The 8090-nt window shown below is 40.5% G+C and overlaps 1 protein-coding gene across 1 annotated transcript in view; it reads left to right on the forward strand.

The window, feature by feature from the left end:
- Window positions 1–8090, forward strand: part of EBF1 (early B-cell factor 1) — a 275941-nt gene that overhangs the window by 191189 nt on the left and 76662 nt on the right. The gene's annotated exons all lie outside the window — the stretch shown is intronic.

Genomic DNA, 8090 nt, shown 5'->3' on the forward strand with positions numbered 1-8090 from the left:
TTAAAATATATATTTATATATAGAGAGGGCATATATATTTTTTCAATAATAATATATGTATTATTTATTTATATATTTTTTTTCATGTTTTGGCTGAACCTATATATTGAATTTAACCAAATTTTAAACTGTTTTGCAACATTGCATTTTTCTTGGAGAACTTATTATTTGCCAAACAAACATGACAGAGCTCTCTTTTGGAGGTCAAGTTTTACCTACTTGCAGTGAGATGCTAAGGACTCTTACTGTTTTATTAATTTTTGGAAAGCAGGAGGTACCTCCTAAAGTAAAAAACAAACAAGCAAAACCCCCCCAGAACTTCCTCTGTGACGTGAAAGGGTTTAAAAGAATGAATGAAAATGCATTTCTTGCAATCATATAGAGATAACAATTATTATTTTTATGTAAATGTTTTAAGTAAAATACACAGCAGATTTTTTTTTTTAACACATCTCTCATTATTCAGGATTGCCTCCTTTTTCTATGCAATCATTTTTCAGGCGGCAATCAACAACTGAGAGCTTTGGAAATCATTAAGGAAAGAGAAACACAGAGGACTCCATGAAATGTAACTTTGCTAGCTGAGGCATCAGCAAGGATAAAAGAGAAACACTGGCTTAAGTATTGATTGTAGGTGGAATATTATCCCAGGTAATTTACATTTTCAATTCCCATTAATGGGAACTGAGCATCCAAAATGTTAGGCAGAAAATCACAGCCAATACCTTTAATTTCACTACTTGAAAACAGAAACAAAGGCAACCTTCCCTCCCTTCCCCCAACCTGGAGGGATTGCACGTTGCGTATATTTTTGGTTCGGTGATTTCACCCAGTGCAGACATCATGAAGAACCAGGAGGAGGTTGCCGTTTTTGGCAGGGTCTTGCAACCTTTAAAGCTTGCAAATGGTAAGTCCCAAATATCAAGACACTGTAAAGGAGGGAGCTGGGAAGGGGGAGCATGGCATCACATCCTCGTGCCTGTGTTGCATAAAGCTGCGTGAGTTATCTCCTCGAGAGGGAAACCTCTGTTACCCTGTTTCCTGCACAGCAGCTGCTTCTTGTCAGGAGAGAACAGGAGAGAGAACAGGCTGCGATATGAAAAAGGAAAGCAGGAAGATCATCACTTTACTAAGATAAACAGCAAACACATTGTTTAGCTTAAGTGTGAAGATTTAATGCTCCAGTACAATACATAAAAACTCTGCCACATTCCCTTTCCCTGAAGTGTCTATGACTAACCCTTTGGGCTGGTCCCACAGACTTTTCCTATCCAGGCTGGTTTGGTAAACTTCAGTTGCTTTCAGTTGCTCGTGCTGGATACAGCTCCAGCAATGCCCTCCACACACTAAACTGGAATGGTACCGTTGCATGGGCCCACAAACTTTTTAGGGTTCACCCTTTCAGCATGCTCAAAGTAGGTGAGCAGACGATGACAAGTCCTGCTTCTCAGGAATGAGAATATTATTTTTGGAAAAAAAAAAAAGAGCAAAAACCAAAACAACCCAACTCAAAACCTCCCAAAATATTTGGTTCGTTCTCTCGAACTGCCAAATTTTGGAAAAATGATAATTTTCTGTTCTGAAAAAAACCACTCCCCCCATGATAAAATCGATCTGTTAAAGTGCTTAATGTGGAAAGTCCACAATAAACAATGATGAATGGAATAACCTTCCCCCCTGTATAACACCTATGTAAATCTATAAATCAAGAAGGGAAGAAATAATGTTTTTCTCCCCTTTTAAGGAGAAACATACCTTGCCAAACTAAAAATGTTGATCAAAAAGGCCTTGAGCATCCTAATAAGTGCTGCACACCTTCAGATCCAGAGTGCCATGGGAAAGAAATTTAGGCTCAGGCTATTCCTGGGTACTTCCTTGCTCAGAGCCACAAACCCTGTGTGATTTCAATAGCTATGAGGTACCTGAGGGAAGATCTACACCAGATGATATACAAATGCTGTAGAAATCCCAGAGTTAGCACTGAGTCGCTGCTACATTTGAGACTCTGCAACACTGAGTAGACGTAGCAGCTCAATTCCTGAAATCAGTGTATTGGCATTAGTATGTCGGCTCTGCTGCTGCTAGTTCTCGTGTCAGGTTGGATGAGCTCTGCACTGCACAGGGTGGTCTACATGTAACCTAAGTGTTTTTTGAAATGGGAAACCCCAGTTCCGTATACATTACATAGCTCTTGGCAGCTTTGCACAGAGCACTGCCCAACTATCTTAAAAAATCTAGTTCCTTATTCTGCAACTTCTTCGGCTGGGTTTTTAAGCACATACTTAAGTGGTTTGTTGAATCACAACTTCAATAAGTCATGGTTTTGAGTGCTTAAAACTGATTTGTCTTGATATTCTGAAAATCAGTAGTTTGGCGAAAGCATTTAACAGGTTGCAGGATCAGACCCATAAACTGTGGGTTAATCTGTGTCTCATTTATATATTTAGCCTGGAATTAGGTTTTACCCAAGAAAAAAAGGAAAATTAAATTAAACTCCAGATATTTTCAGTACTTCCTCTAAGATGAGACATAGATTCCCTGTTCCTCTGAATTTCCAGTTTTAACTGCCTTTATGCAACTCTCTTTGCGTGTCACAATACATTTAAAGAGAAGAAAAAATAAAAGCACATAACCCATCATTTAAACTCCTGTTGTGATGCAGCAACTTTTGTCAGAGCCTCATTTTTGGAATAATGGAGGATGAAGCCACACTTCATGATAAAAACTGCAGGCGAGGTCATTCTTACAGTCACCAGCACAAACTGGATATTAATCATAGAGCAAATACATTTCAGAAGCTAAATAAGAGCAGTCCCAGAGCCCTGCTGGTAGCTGTGCATCCCACTAATTCACCTCAGTGAACATTTACCTCTAAGCTCAATTAACCCTTCTTCCAAGGCAACCCATAAACTTTGTGGTAAATATGTTTTTTTCCTCCTGCCTCGGTTTTCTATCAATGGAATAGATCATTTCTGTTGGAGGATAAAATGCTATCCCAGGTCCCTAATTATCTCAGGTCCCTAATTAAGAATATGAGATGTCCAGTGTGTGTTTGTGAGGGACTTGAATCGGTAGCTCATTGATTCTGTAAATTCAGATGTTCGATGCTCCTGAGGGCGTCTGCTTTTTCTTCTGTCTTCAGGTGCTATTTGAGGCAGGTACAAATGCTCAGGAGGCAGATGGATGGTGATGTGGGGGAGAGGAATTTCCTAGTGCAATTGCCTGTGCACAAAGTTAGTTGTTAAACATGTACAAGAAGCTATGAGGAGACGTTATTGCTGTTGTTTTGTTATTATTATTATTGTTTTTAGTATTATTAGTACCATTATTATTCTCCCTTCCAAGCATTGTTCAGAGGCAAATTGGAAATGTGGTAATTAGGCCCTGGCTGGTAGTGTAGTACTAGTGTCCTGAGCCAAAGTTCAACGCCCTGAAATGAAATTTAAAACAATTAATCTGTTAGATTTTTATCGCTTGTCCGTGTTTTCTCAGCAATTCCCTCAGCACGCGGCCTTTGATCAACTCTCATACAAAAGCTAAAATGTGTGCCTGCTGCTAGCAAGATGGGGCTGACATTAACATGGCACTCATAAAACAATCAGAGCAGTGAAGCCCTCAAACAGACAGGGCATAGTAATATTTAATAAAAGCGCACACATAATCTTCAGAATTAGCATTTTGTGCCTTGCAGTACCTTTGGGAGAAGAGCTTTTATTTGTGGAGTGATCATTATTATAACAAAGAAGAGCTACCTAATAATTTCCACTTTAACTCTGCAATATGCCACGAGCATTTCTGAACCATTATGCTAAACTGTGGCGGGGTAATCATTTTATTGTCACAGTTTGAAGGAAGAAAAATCCCCTGTATATCAGTAGCTAGGGGAGTACAGGAACACAGGAACACACTGACACACACAGCACACAATGAAAAACTTTTCCTTTTTGCTACCGTGTGCTGAAGTTGGTACCTACCATCCTTTGTATGGAAGGTGATAAGATTTTAACAATGTATATTCTGAGAAAAGATGAAGGTTTCAAAAGAACATTGCTTCCCTTGAAAGTCATTAAGGTTTTTGCTCATAAATCCTTAAAATTTATCGATAGAGACCTTAGCTTTGAAGTCAGTGGCAAAATTCCCATTGGCTTCAATGAGTTTGGGATTGCAGAGCCTCCCACTAACAGCTGTAGCTGTTATCCCAAACCGCAGGAGCAGCACAATGAAACATGTCAGATGTTAACACTGATTTGCCTTGATATTATGCAAAGAAGGAGAGCAGTTCATTAAGACTCATAACCGTTAGGCCATTTCAGCAGGTGGAGGATGTGGCCACATCACCTTCAGCAAGGAGCTGCAAGGTCCGTGCCTGCAGTTGGAGGTGTAATATTTAGTTTTTCCTCAGTCCAACGACCGTTCTGAGAACATGCAGCAAATGTAATACACTCACGCCAAAGAGTCTTAAAATGTTATCTGAGCTAGGCTACCAGACTCTTTTGGTTCTGGTTGTAGTTGGCTGCCAGCTGTTCATTTAAAAAAATGTTTATATGTGTAAGAATATGTAATTATTCTTTTTTATTATAATTCTTCTCTGGACTTTAAGTCCGTTCATGTTATCAATCATGTACACTTCATTGCCTTTATTAGAACTGGTCTAAAGTCCTTCACTGCATTTTTTTAGCAGTGAAGTTTCAGACTTCAACTAAAATCTCTTTTGCTACAGAAAAATATAAATGTTATGTAATTTTTTTGTATTTGTTTTAAAAATACCATTTTAGAAATGATGCTTTGGTGTTACAGAAGGGCATGTGAAGTGATACTATTTTGAAACAAAATATTTTGTTTTTCTTGGAAATATTAAAAAGTGTTATAGTTAATGCCAGATAAAGGTTCTGGAACTTTACATTCTGCAAAAAAATGTTCTGTACTTTGGTTTCTCTTGTGACCAAAACAAAATGTAGAAAAATGAAGGTCCCCAATGAAAAGATTATTCTGCCTAGCTCTGTTTTTCTAGTGTTGCACAGAAGTAAACACCTTCCAGACAGCACTTTGAAAGTTGCCAAATGATTAACAGAAGAAATATGAAGAGCTGAGGGCCTGAGCTGGCCAGACATTTGTACCAGGGGCATAAATAGAGCTGAGGTCATTGTCTTGCCCCCCTCCCAACGTTACCTGTGGTGACGCTGGCAAATGGGACCCGATTCTCCCATCCTCCTTCCTGGTGCTCCAAGGAAAGGGCCTGGGAAAGGCAGTTTTAGTAAGACCAATGTCCCAAACAACACTGGCTGTTGCAAATATGTCATTGTATAAACATGTTTTGTGCCTTCAAAAACAGGTAGCAGTCTGGGTGCCTCTCTCAGCACGTCTCCTCAGGCTTCCTCGGGATGCAGCCCTTCAGCACAGCTTCCCTTGCAGGGAAGCACCTTCGTGCAGCCCTTCCAGTCTTTACAGACACTTGCATTTTAAAATAAGAGAAGCTCTGTGGGGAAAGTTGGGAAGTCCCACTGTTTTTTGTGACTGGTCCCAGGGGAAAATAATGCCCTGAAATCTTTTGGGAATGCACAGCGCTCTTGCTGCTTCTCAGGTAGTGCCTGCAAAGGGTACCAACCTGCCCTGCTTATTAAACCACCACGTCCTGACTTTTCCTCCTCAGAGGACATGTCCTGGGCTATTGCCAGCAGTTTCAGTGAGGCACTGATTCAGCATAGTTGCTACATATTTAAATAAAATTACACGTGCGAGTGGTCACATTGACTTTGTGGGCGGGAGCGTCCCAGTGAACAACCCACAGCCCCAGTGCAGCACAAGGACCTGAGTGTCTTCTCTAAGTCCCCCTGGCTGCCATGGGACTTGGCATGTAGTTGATATTAAGCACATACATGTATAAAGTATCAGAATCAAATACATGAAACAGCACAGACAGTGCAGCACCTTGCACTTCTGAGTGCAATGTAGGTACCGCAAAGAACATCACAAGATAAATAGCAAGACCTTTAGTGGGGACCTGTAACTGCAGAACAGTATCTTGCATTCATTTCAAAGATGAATTGAATCTATAATTTTGGAGCCTGCATATGTTTTCTGTTAATGGCTTATGGTCTCAAACAGTTTTTATTCACTGGTATTTAGGAAAAAAATGTTGCTTGTAGTCTTTAAGAAAAGTAGCTCATTCTCTGAGACATGAGAAACTGATTATCTTTGGGTTTTATTGTAGGGTGTGTGTGTGTCCACAATCAACTGGAAATACTGGAAAGGGTGTAATTTGGAAGTGATTTTTATTTTTATTTATGAAAAGGTTCGATTCTGTGAAAGGGCTAGATGGCGTTTTGAAAAGCTGCTTTCACTGTAAATCCATCGCTGTGAGCTCAGCTGAAAGGGAAAGCATTTGGATTTGACTTTGCAAAGTTTTTTATGCACAGTTTTATGCAAGTAACTTGAATCCAAATTAAACATATTGAAGTTAATTCTGTGTGCGCGCTACATTTTCATGACGGTAATGTTAGGATGTTTCTTTTGTTAGCTCATGTAAAAGTTGATGGCTGTGCTCTGCCAAGTTTGGAGTAGGGTAATGATTTTTTTCTGCTTGTGTGTTTGTGTTTTTCACTGGAGCTGGCATCCCCATCAGCTTAAGTAGTGGAAAAGTTTGTGCCTGACACTTACAACCTTTTGTAGGTAGGGACGGGGTCTGTTTGCTCCCCATGCATGCGTTCCATCACCGGTGGTGCGAGTCTGTAGCAGTGCCCACAGAAACACTCACTGCTAAGGGTGACTCAACAGCTCCCTTTCCAGCTCCCTCCTGCTTCCCAGCTCCATGCCCACCCGCCCTGCCCAGGGGCTGGGAGGAAGGAGCTTCTCAGCAGCCTCACCCACTCTTGCAACTAGCTCCAGACGACCAGAACTTCACTAAATCATCATAAAGATGCAGAGGGTCTCTTTAGCATTTTATGTCTGGAACATTTTAAAGTAGGCTTCTGTGAATGAATTAATTTGCTGTCTTTACAATTAGAAGAATGTAGGGCAGGGGCTGTGCCGCTACACAGCCACATTAATTCATGGGTGCAAGGGTGTTGTCCTAGATGGTGCTAACACGTGGGTGGCTTTCACAGCCCTATCTTCCTAATAAATCCTTACCTGATGAAGTGTCTGAGTGCTCTCCCTTGAGTACATCATCAAATACTCAGTTACAAACTAAATTAACAGCTCAGCCAGCCTTTCAACCAAGTAGCAATTCACAGACAAATGCCAGCAACCCTAAAAGAAGTATATATGCAGAGATATATATATGCAGCTAACGAAGTCCTGCTGATTGACACCTGATTGATATTGCAGAATCAGTGTGGGCGATGGCAGCCCTTCATGTGTTTTCAGTGGAGCCAGCCTCTTCTCTCTGCTGAGAACTGGGTTCATATCTAAAGCAAAGAATCTTTCAATATTGAGGTTGACTGGTGGAGTTTTGCTGCTCCTTAAGGAATCTGTTTTTCATGGCTAATGAAATTGTTGAGGTACCCACTTTACTTAAAATATTATCTAATGGTATGGTGTCATATTTTCACCTCATGCTGTATTTGCAAGGAGAAGTTGGTGGCATTTGGGATGGAGTTGCTTCTTTTCATCAACCTATATGATCACCCTGAGACTCCACAGCTGAGAATTACCCAGGGCTTTTTGTCTTATTCAGGTTATTTTTACAGTAATGTTATTCCTGTTGCTTCAGCACAGTTAAATTCTGATGTACTCTGGTACTGCAGAGGACAAGAATCAGTATGTGGGTGTTTATATTGCCCTATCCCACCAATATATAAAGTTGAGCATGCTTCTGCTTAGATAGTCTTAAACCAGAAGATCTTACACCAAGATTTGAGCTTACTACTTTGAGCAGTGCTTGAGTTTTCAACATCCTCTCAGGAGGCACTTAGTACAGATGATGCCAAGCAAGTGGCTAGTGAAAGCGGGGACAGACTCTAAGAATATGGCAGCATGCATTGCACACGCTTCTTAATTATCCAGTAGATGCAATCTAACTGGAATGACTAGATGGCAGGATTGTAGGTTTTGGGGGTTTTTTTGTGGTTTTTTTTTTGTAGTGGCCAAAG

The sequence above is a fragment of the Aptenodytes forsteri genome, unplaced genomic scaffold (genome assembly GCF_000699145.1).
Source record: "Aptenodytes forsteri isolate BGI_AS27 unplaced genomic scaffold, ASM69914v1 Scaffold54, whole genome shotgun sequence".
NCBI classification, from domain to species: Eukaryota; Metazoa; Chordata; class Aves; order Sphenisciformes; family Spheniscidae; genus Aptenodytes; species Aptenodytes forsteri.